The sequence below is a fragment of the Eurosta solidaginis genome, chromosome 1 (assembly GCF_040869045.1).
Source record: "Eurosta solidaginis isolate ZX-2024a chromosome 1, ASM4086904v1, whole genome shotgun sequence".
NCBI classification, from domain to species: domain Eukaryota; kingdom Metazoa; phylum Arthropoda; class Insecta; order Diptera; family Tephritidae; genus Eurosta; species Eurosta solidaginis.
In genome coordinates, this window is record NC_090319.1 from 228,023,441 (window position 1) to 228,035,546 (window position 12,106).

Below are 12,106 nucleotides of genomic sequence, written 5' to 3' on the forward strand. Positions count from 1 at the left end.
CAGACCCCGGTCCTGAGAAATGGTTTTGCTGCGTCTGCCGGCACAACATCCGCATTGCTGCGATTCAAGAGACTAAACTCACAGTAAGATCTGCTCTGCAGACTTGTTCTGGGTATAATGTCCACAGAAAAGATCGCGAGAGCGGAAATGGAGGTGGCCTCGCGTTTATCATACACCACTCTGTGCAATATCATATATTTGATGCCGACATCGGCCGCAGGGACAGTGTCTGAGAACGTCAAGGCTTTTCTGTCCGGTCAGGCGATGGAAACCTAGAAATCATCAACATCTACATCCCTCCTGCCACTTGTTGCCCCAGTGGATACCGCCCTAATATCAGCGCCTTACTCACTGGCAATAATCGCATTATCTTAGGCGATTTCAATGGCCACCACGATCTATGGCAGACAGTAGCGGTGAGATGTTGGCGGATCAGATAGAAGAAACGATGTTCTGCCCAATAAACGGAGACACCCCCGCACGTATGGTAGGAAGCTGTCACAGTTCGCCGGATATATCAGTCGTAAACTGCGTCAACTGGCAGCCGACCACCTGCCTATACTTATTTCGCTCGAGCGTACCGCCGACTTCATCGTCACAGAAAAACGCACTTTCATAAACTTTAAAAAAGGAAAGTGGGACGTATACAAATCCTTTACAGACAACCGCGTTGCTGCCCTCCCTATCCCGACTGATGCTCGCCAAGGGGAGCGTGCTTCCGCAAGGTCACTGAATCCGCCTCAGCTCGCTTCATTCCCGCCGGTAGAATTCCCGAAATTCGGCCTCACTTTCCGGCGGAGGCCGCAAATTTAGCGAGAGAACATTACGTTATAAGACAGCTCGATCCCGGCGACCCCCAAAAAAGGGATATAAACCAACGCATCAGATTGCTTGTGGATGAACACACTAAGTGGTTGTAACCTCTCTGCCGGTGTAGGTAAGCTTTGGTCCACCACAAAGTCCGTATCGAATCCGTCTAAGCACAATGACGAAATTTCTATCGCCTTTGGCGATAAAGTGCTGTCGGAAGCGAACAAATGCGCGAGCTCTTACTGCCGACAATATATAGAGCATTCTACGGTCGACAAAGATAGACGGAGAGCCAACAGACCCGCACATAAACATAAATTCAGTGCGTCTCCAATTACCGTCACCGCCAAAGAGGTTGAGGATGCCATCGGTCATGCTAAACCATCCAAAGCAGTGGGCCCAGACGGCATAGCCATGCCGATGCTTAAAAGCCTAGGGAAAGAGGGTTTCAAATATTTAGCGCACGTCTTCAACCTGTCTCCTTCCACCTTTGTCATTCCCGAAAAATGGAAAATGGCCAAGGTGGTCCCTCTACTAAAGCCTCGGAAACCAGCTAACATAGGAGAGTCATATCGCCCGATATCTCTCCTATCGCCAGTAGCCAAGACGCTTGAAGCCATTTTGCTCCTCTACTTCAAAGCAAATTTGCAGCTAGCCTGTCATCAGCATGGCTTTAGAAAACTCCATAGCACCACCACCGCGCTAAATGCCATTAGCACCCAGATAAATTGCGCTTTAAATCAAAATCTCCACCATAGAACAGTAATCGTTGCGCTAGACCTATCAAAAGCTTTTGATAGGGTCAACCATGGCACGTTACTGCAAGACCTGGAAGAGTCTACCCTTCCCCCATGTCTTAAAAGGTGGACCGCAAATTATCTGGGTGGCCGGCAGGCATCGGTGCAATTTAGAAACAAAACATCAAAACCAAGAAGAATTAAACATGGGATGCCACAGGGTGGTGTCCTATCCCCACTTTTGTTTAACTTCTACGTATCAAAACTACCTTCACCACCAGAAGGAGTTACTATTGTTTCCTACGCCGATGACTGCACAATAATGGCCACAGGCCCGCAGATCGATGAGCTTTGCAACAGAATAAACAGCTACCTCCCTGATCTCTCCAGTTTTTCCGCCTCGCGAAACCTGTCATTATCACCGACTAAATCCTCCGCGACCTTATTTACAACATGGACGTCCCAAATGGCGACCATTTTGAACATCCACGTCGATGGCACTACGCTGCCGTCTGTCCTACACCCCAATATCTTGGGTGTGACGTTTGATCAGGATCTACATTTTGGTGAACATGCAAACGCAATTGTACCGAAATCCCAGAGTCGTAATAAAATCCTCAAATCTCTTGCTGGCAGTACTTGGGGGAAAAGGCAAAGAAACGCTCATTACCACTTACAAAGCAATTGGCCAGCCGATTTCATGCTACGCGTCCCCTATATGGTCGCCAAGCCTAAAAACTACTCACTGGAAGAAGCTACAGGCCTGCCAAAATACTGCTTTCAGAACCGCCACGGGCTGTCTTCTTATGTCCCCAGAACACCATCTACATAATGAGGCAAGAATATTCCCCATCAGGGAGAGAAATGTGATGATAACCAAACAGTTCCTGTTGAATACCCAGACATCTGAGCATCCGAACAGACATCTGATTGATAAGCCAACACCGCCCAGGAGCTTAAGGTGTCATGTTGTTGTTGTTCTTGTAGCAATGCTCGCCCCACCTAAAAGCCGCGACCGATCACAAATTGTCATCAATATCCTCTAACGGGAGTCCAAGGAAACTTGCCGTTTCAACAGGGGTGGACCATAAGGAAAGGGGTGTTAGAGGCGTTGGTTCCACATTACAATTAAAGAGATGGTTGGTGTCATGTGGGGACACATTGCAAGCGGGGCATACATTTTGTATGTCGGAGTTGGTTCTGGATAGGTAAGAGTTTAACCTGTTACAGTATCCAGAACGAAGTTGAGAAAGAGTGACACGCGTTTCCCTGGGGAGTATGCGTTCCTCTTCCGCGAGTTCTGGATATTTTTCTTCAAGTACTGGATTCACCGGGCAATTCCCGACATAAAGGTCCGACGCCTGTCTATGGAGTTCACCAAGGACCTGCTTGTGTTTTTTCGCTTCATACGGCTGGGTTCTCAGGTGCCGTATTTCCTCAAAATGCTTACGGAGATGACTCCTTAGGCCCCTAGGCGGTGCTGGTTCGTCAATCAGATGTCTGTTGGGATGCCCAGGTTTCTGGGTATTCAACAGAAACTGTTTGGTCAGCATCTCATTTCTCTCCCTGATGGGGAGTATTCTCGCCTCATTATGCAGATGATGTTCTGGGGACATAAGAAGACAGCCCGTGGCGATTCTGAGAGCAGTATTTTGGCAGGCCTGTAGTTTCTTCCAGTGGGTGGTTTTTAGGCTTGGCGACCATATGGGTGACGCGTAGCACGTAATCGGCTGGCTAATTGCTTTGTATGTGGTCAAGAGCGTTTCTTTATCTTTTCCCCAGGTACTGCCAGCAAGGGATTTGGGGATTTTATTACGGCTCTGAATTCTTGGAACAATTGCGGTTGCGTGCGCACCAAAATGTAGATCTTGATCAAACGTCACACCCAAGATTTTGGGGTGTAGGACAGTCGGTAGCGTAGTGCCATCGACGTGGATGTTCAATATGGTCGACATTTGGGGCGTCCATGTTGTAAATAAGGTCGCGGAAGATTTAATGGGTGACAATGCCAGGTTTCGCGAGGCGGAAAAACTGGAGAGATCAGGGAGATAGCCGTTTATTTTATTGCATAGCTTAAGGTGTCATCTCCGTAAGCAATGTGAGGAAATACGACACCTGAGAACTCAGCCGAATGAAGCAAAAAAAAAAAAAAAACACAAGCACGTCCTCAGTGAACTCCACAAACTGGCGTCGGACCTTTATGCCAGGAATTGCCCGGTGAATCCAGTACTCAAAGAACAGTTTCAAAACTTGCGGAAGGGGAACGCACACTCACCAGGGAAACGCGAGTCACTCTAGCTCAACTTCGATCTGGATACTGTAACAGGTTAAACTCTTACCTATCCAGAAACAACCCCGACATACAAAATGTATGCCCTGCTTGCAATGTGTCCCCACATGACACCAACCATCTCTTTTATTATAATGTGGAACCAACGCCTCTAACACCCCTCACATTATGGTCCACCCCTGTTGAAACAGCAAGTTTCCTTGGACTCCCGTTAGAGGATATTGATGACAATTTGTGATCGGTCGCACCTATTGGATGGGGCGAAGCACTGCTACAGCAACAACAACATCTGGTGGCCATTAACAAAGTAATATTACAATAACATTGCACCATAAACTCGAGCTTATGTGCTAGCATGGAATTTTTCAGTACTGGTAAACGCAAATATGTCCCATAAACTCGAATTAAGGGCGCAATTTGTAATACAAGCCATCTTTATATTGAGTTGAAATAAATAAATAAATTAATGTAAGGCGCGGTAATCTCCGAAGAGATTTTATACGGAGCTTATACCAATTTGCTCGTTTTTAATTTTTCCTAGAAATTGGCATGACGGCACCTACTTGTTTTTGCCGACTCCGGACGGCATCTGCAAGGCAGATGAGTTTTCACTAAGAGCTTTTCATGGCAGAAATACACTCGGAGTGCTTGCCAAACACTGCATAGGGGCGACCACGCTTAGAAAAATTTTCTTCTATTGGAAAAACCTTATTTCTAAAATTTTTGATGTTGCTTTGCCCGGGGCGTGAACCCAGGATCTTCGGTGTGGTAGGCGAAGCACGCTGCCATCACACCACGGTGACCGCCGTTGAGTGAGTTTACGTCTTTAATTTCAATGAAAAGTTATTATTTCTTTGCATACCACGTAAAATTTGGTTTAAGTCGCTGCAGATTTACACTCTTTCAGACCCACGATATGCATTTATTCAGAAAAAGATGCCTTGGTGAATTTCCTTGGCACTTTTTAAATTGGGCGCTTTCAGCGAACGCAAATTTTTTGATACTGCGAGGTGAGTCAACATATTAAATAATTATCCATCAATTTTAAAGAAAAGGGCTTCCTAAACTATTTTTCACAGTTCATTCTAATATAAAGAAGAAAAATTGAGTCGATACATATCAAACCTGCCTAAGTCCACCATAAGCCAATTTTGGAAAACGATGGTTCTTTCTTTCTGTGTAATATAATTTATGTAGCTATTGCAAAAGTTTATAAATGTTTACTTGATTAATATTAAAACCATTTAGCGAAGAAAAAACAATGAAAAATTAATCCGTGTTAGAAATAAAGCAGTTTTAACGTTGGACTTAAGCGCGTTTTAAATAAACCGTATGGATTTAGTTGGTTTCGAAAGGAAGTTGATCTGTGCTTAGCAGTTTTGATTTATATTAATTTTTTATTATTACGCAGTCGCCGACTATCATTCGAAGCTTTGGGCGACGTCGTTTTTTGTTTTCGCAGTAAATAGTTTTGACTAGCACTTGTCAGTGTGTTAACGTTCCGTTAATATTTTCGTTTACTTTACCTTCATTCGCCTTTCTTCTCACCAAACACACGTGTTTAACTAAATTAAAAATTTAATAAATCTTAGCAATAACAATGGTGCCGGGACCTCCGAATAGGTCACCGAATCGCTTTTCTGCATTAAGTTAGACAACCCAAATCGAAAGAAACAAAAAATTAGCCGTAAGCAAGACAATTTCCTACAACTCCGGCAAAAGTGGTCTACAACCTATAACCCTAAATTCTTACTCATATCCTCAGCGGCCAATGACAAACCACTATCCCAACTAAGCCCATTTGCAATCAAAGAGTCTATAGAAGCTATATCAACTGAAATAGAGTCAGTTACTCTACTCCGTGATGGTAATCTACTTGTGCTGGCGCGTAACGCCCAAATAGCAGACAGGTTTCTAAAAACCAAGTCTTTCCCTAGCCTTTGCAAAATTATATGACACCTTAAATGCTGTAAAAGGCATAATCTACGCTCCTTGTCTTAAGCACGTCGAAGTAGACGAAATAGTGCGAGAAATGAAAGAACAACATGTCACAGGTGCATACAAATTTACACGCTACATTGATGGCAAACCGATCCACACTGGGCAAATGGTTCTAACCTTCTCTATACCGACTTCCTGAATCCGTGGAAGTGGCATGGTACTGTAGTGTTGTATTGTCATGTAGTGTCATGTATTTTGAGCCAGTTAAATTGAATGAAATAAAAAACTGGCTGGCAACACATTATCATGGAACCATGCATGTATGCACTTGCTGAGGGAGTGGAATGACGGAGAGAATTCTGATTGGCTGAATCTCTCGTTATTCGACTACATCACGCAATTTTACCGGTATGCACAAGTTTTCCGCAAACGTATTTTTAATTATTATTAAATCATATTTAATTTATTTCTGTGAACGGCATCAGCGCACAGTGTTTCGTGTAGAACAAGCTAGCTGGACAAAATTATTTTATGAGATTTTCCGTTTCACATGCAGTCATTTATTACAACTACGTCATTTTTTCAGCCATATTTTATTTTTTTTTATTTTTTTCCAAAATTTTACTTCATATGCATAAATTTGCTTATTTCATATACAGTAACTCATGTGAATAAGTGACATAGGTCCAAAAAAATTTAAAGGACTTAAGAATATTACTTTATTGTACTTAAATTGAATGGAATACAAATCTCAATACTCTAAAAAATTTTAAAAATTCTGAAAAAAAATTAAAATTTTTTATGAAAATTCGTCGAATTTTTCAAACATTTTTTAAATATAATTTAGTTTTTGTTATAGATCGTGACACATTTTCTTATGGGAAATTAGTTAACCCTTTCGCTACTGATGTCCACTGCTGTGGACATGACTTTCAAGAGACAGTTATTTTGAATTTAAAACTTTTAAGCATTATTTCGGTGGACACGGTCCTAGCGGTTTATTGCGAGTATAAAAATAATATTCCCGCTAATTGCTTTAAAATTTTGTCGGTATTGTGCAGGCTTTTGTGAAGGAAGGTTGAAATATTATATTTGATATGTTTGTTGTTGAATTCTTCATCATACAAAGTTTTTATGTTTACTTGTGTCAGCGATATTTTTTAGCTCGAAATTTTCTCTTTAAACGGTTGTAAGTGGGAGATGATTGGAATTCAGGTGAGTATTCTACAGAGATAAAACCTTATGTCCTTTATAATGGACATGAGTAGTCAAGAGTTGTAAGTTAAGGGAAGATAATATTACTTTGTAGGTAAAAGTTATGATGGCTAGGCACAAATTGTTGACAGATAATGAGATGGTTGGCGTTCTAAATAATTTATTATTCGAATTTCGACGATGAGTCGGATAATGATAAAATTCATTCCACAGCGCTAACTAGGAAACGTTATGAAGGAGATGGAGAGGTGGGATGTGACGATACGAGTTGTGAGGATAGTGAAATGGAACGAGAGCTCAGTCCAGCATTTGAAAATCATCTTTTTCAACACTATCCTCAATAAGGAGAGGAGAGAATGCTCCACAAAATGAGTATTTTTCCGTGAGAGTATTGCGTTAAGTTTCAGTTTTATACTAGAAAAATAAGTACCCCAGAAGCGGAAGCGGGAAATTAATGTTTTGATTGGGCATATATAACTCAGAAATGAGACATTCAATGGAGGAACTCCCGCAGTAATGACCGAATTGCTGATTTTAATTTTACCCACCTGTTCAGATGCCTAAAGGAGTCCAAAGTGAGTACGAGTATTTCCAAAACTACTTGCCGACTCAATTTTTTGAAGATGCATCCAACTTCACTAATCTTTATGGTGTGAGAAAGAATCAAACTTTCAACCAACTAGTCCAGGGAAAATTCGGAAGTTCAGTATTACCATTATTTGCTAACAATATGACACGTAATCGTTCTTATGGGCTGTGAACACATTTGCATTTAGTGGATACTAGTCTACCCCCACAAACCCAAGATAAATTATATAGCGTAAGACCTATAATGGATTCTATTCGGAAACGATTATTGGAGCAAGAGGTGGAGGAAATCCTTTGTGTTGATGAACATATCATACCATTTAAAGGGCGCCTGGGAGTATATACGTGGTAAGCCTTGCTGGAAAAAGTGGAATGCCTATTGTTTTGTTGAGTAGCAGGGGTTTTCCACTGAAATTTAATTATAAATCAAACAAACTTGGTTTTGTTGCTTCAATCAAATGTATTTATTGGCTTTCAGAAAAATATTGTTTTAACCTATTTTCAAAATATCATGCAGATACCCTCAATGTTCTCAAAATGCAAATAAGCGACGTCGAAGCAATGCTGTTCGTTGTAAAATGAAAGGATGCAAGCAAAAAACACACTCTTATTGCACGAAATGCCCACCTCTGCATTCGTCGAAATTCCTACTATTTTGGTGAATACCATTCAAATTTTTATTTTTCTCTAATAAAAATTAATTTAGTTGTAAAATTATTTCAATTGTTTATTTCTTCTCGAAATTTTTTAGACCTTATAAATAAAAAAAATAAATGTAAGGCGCGATAACCTCCGAAGAGATCTAAGGCCGAGCTTCTCTTCCAATTTGCGTCGTGCTCCTCTTGATTTTCCCTACAAATTGGCCGGACGGGACCTACATGATTTTATGCCGACTCCGAACGGCATCTGCAAGGCAGATGAGTTTTCACTGAGAGCTTTTCATGGCAGAAATACACCCGGAGCGCTTGCCAAACGCTGCCGAGGGGCGACCCCGCTTAGAAAAATTTTCTTCTAATTGAAAAACCTTATTTCTAAAATGTTTGATGTTGCTTTGCCCGGGGTTTGAACCCGGGGCATCCGGTGTGGTAGGCAGAGCACGCTACCATCACACCACGGTGGTTAGACCTTACTGCCTTTTAAATTGACTACCTTGGCTACCCATGTCCACTCAGGTGGACATGAAATTCTGACCACGCCCATATAAGGAGGCGATTTCTGTTTTCACTAAAGTACTTCCGAAACTCCTTACAGTAATTACCATTACTTAGAAAAATACTTGTAACGCGTACTAGCTGGCGGTAGTGAAAGGGTTAAAATAAATTTGCGAAAGCGAAAATTGTAAGAATTGTCCAAAAAGGGGTGTCTACTTATTTATGTGAGTGACAGTACATATGTACATACATACATATTTTTTATTTATTTGAGTATTTATCCTGGCACTACAATTTTTACAAAATTATTTTATAGTACCAGTCAGGAATGTAAAATTGAATTACAATAATAATAATAACAATGTAAATAATTAAATTAATTATGTGAAAATTACTTATTACAAAAACTTAAAAGTAAAGTATCATACAAAGTAGAAAAGACAATAGATTTAAATTAAATAAAACCTGATCCAACAAAATGTTATAGGGTAGGTTATCTTTTATAATTATGTTATTATTCGCTATCATCACTTTCATTCGATGAGTCACTTGTGGAATAGTCATGAGCATCAGCAACACTACTGTGAAAGCTTGAAACAACTGGGATATTTATTGACTCCTCAACATTATCGGAGGATAGTAAATTTAAGACTTCTGAAGTCAGACATTTAAATTTTTTCTTAGGTATCTCCCAAAAAATGTTAACTAAAGTATCCGATATTATAAGCAACATATTCATAAGATCTCTTTTCGTGGCTTCACGCGACTGCTTTTGTGTGTTATCGTCCCTGAATCGTCTCAAATCTTTGTTACGGGCTTCCTCAGAAAGTTGACCAATAGGTAAAATTGCTGATTTTATAATATCAGTACTATGCACTAAGATTTTATGAACTGTAACAGGCATATTAAACCATGGATAGAGATCTATATATAGTTTTTTAGTCTCGACCGCAAATTTTTCAAATCTTTGGATATTTATATTGTACGCAGATGCTAATGCGCGAAGGAGAGTGTCGAATCTTTTGATGAGCGTTACATCCAATCCCGTATTCTCAGCACTAGCCTCAGAATTTTCGAACAACCTACGAGCAGTGTTGCCGTCATCGGTATTGCCGAAACCTGGTTCTGGTTTATCTACTATCAATCCAAGAACACTTTTACATTTATTCTGGATTTCGTTGGAACGTAGCTTTACACTCTCTTTATCTGCCTCATTCCTAAGCTGCCATTTTTTTACGTCGAGGCGATAACTTATGTGAAGCAAGCATTCAAAACATCTTATCCATGCATGGAGAGTAGACAAACCAAAACCAAGATTATCTAGGTTAGGCGTAAAGTCCCGTAACTCATTATTCATATCTTTTGGAGTGGCACCACAAATATAACACTTTTGTGCCGAAGAAGTTTCAGTAAAAGCATTGCAAACTTTTCTGTCAATCATTGTAAGAAACATATTGTGATTTACGGAAACTTTGTATTCTTCGAGCATGTTATGCCGATATCCAAAAATGAAATCGACCCTGTAAGTATTCCATCTATAAAGATTGGCTCGCAGGCACTTAGTACCACTGACAAAGTTAAAAATTTAGGCTTTGTATTAAATAACAAATTAACTTCTTTCGACCACGTTAATAAAGTAGTCCGCAGTGTTTATGTTATACTGCGGACCTTACGCATATCGGCACCGTTCACACCACAGGAAACTCTTCACAAGCTTGCAATGCAGCTAATTGTACCCCAATTCACATACTTTGAACTTGTGTATACTAAACTTGACTCGGAGTCCGCCAACAAGATCAATGTAACCTTCAATAATGTTACCAGGTACGTGTATGGGGTAGGTCGATACGATCACATATCACCCTGGAGGGATAAAATTCTGGGATGCAACATCCTTAATTACTTGGCCGCCAGAAACTGCATGCTCATGTTTAAACTATTAGAATGTAAGCTCCCCAAGTATCTTTATGACAAACTGCATTTTACCAGGTCTCAAAGAAACCGTAAATTGGTGGTTCCGATGTTCAAATACTTAGCGTCTAGCAGATTGTTTTTTATTAGCGCTGTTAGACTTTGGAACGCTATTCCCGAATCAATTAAAGTAGGGCTGAATTATAGCAACTTCAAAAGCATTATACTGAAATACTTCGCAGATGTTGATATTTCTTCTATATTTTGACTAAAATACTATTTCTAAAATAATCTTTATGTCATCTAATTTCCTTGCTTCTCCTTTCATTGTTTTCTGTACCTCTGCTATTCATGTGTCTCGATTAATTTGTAATAGTTATAAGATTAATTTAAGTAAGTGCATATATTAAACGCATACTTTTATGTCAGTAGGTAAATTTTAGTTTTCTTTAAATTTTTATATTGTGAACTTCCCATTTACATAAAATGTATTAGCATAAGTTTTTAATGTCAGTTGATGTACATATAAAAGACTTAAGTTCTTAGTTGTACAAATTTGTTAAATAAAATGAAATGAAAAAATGTACTTTGTTGGCAACAACGGACTTATCTCCTCTAAAACTTTGTTCGTTTCAAAAAGAATAAAATCTTTTGTTTCTTTAGAAAAAATAAATTTAATTGGTAGAAGAAGGTCGAGGATTCTGCCAAACAATGTTACCTTTTTCATCCTGTAATTGAAGAGGAACGAAAGAAAATATAAACAAAAACTCATCAGTGTCAGAACTGCATGTAAACTTTTGCTTATATGTGCTATGGCCAGAGCTTCCATCGCAACCCCACTTGCTGATTAAAGTATACGTCAAGTTTGTAGGTAATAAACTAATAAAAACTTCTTGATTTGCTAAAACTAAACGCTCAACAGTTTTATCTAATACGGAATGGACTTTAATTTCCGCACGTGTTTCACCCACATCAATTTCATTTGGATAGCATTCTGCCTTAGCTTTTCTTAGACTATAAAATGATGGATAAACCTTATGGCCTGTCTTGATGCTCCACTTCCAAGTCGTTTTGTACCCATGAGTCGTCGACTTGCTATCTACGTAGTATGCTAAAGCTTCTACATTGCTCAATTATCTTGCATCTGGCTCACATGTCATCTTTTTGCCGGATATTTGAGTGGTTTCATGTGATTGTGATTCCGCGTTGATACTTCTGCCGCATAAAGTAACTCACCAGGACTTATAGATTGCAAGAGGTCATCCACTCGACGCCGTTTGGTTTTTTCACTGCAGCTAACAAAGTCCTTCTTTCGTTTTCCGGGGTCGGGGTTACCTGAAGAAGTGGTTGGTTGATCTGATGGCAACTTTGAATCCACCGTTATTGGAAATGTGAAGTCTGCACTCGAAAGCCACTCCGAGTTTTTATTCAAAAATCGCTCCTTATGTCTTCCAGAAGTGTTC

General features: G+C 39.9%; 1 protein-coding gene across 3 annotated transcripts in view; it reads left to right on the forward strand.

Annotated features, from left to right (window-relative positions):
* Ns1 (Nucleostemin 1) overlaps window positions 1–12,106 on the forward strand; it is a 607,795-nt gene that overhangs the window by 104,582 nt on the left and 491,107 nt on the right. The window lies entirely within an intron of this gene.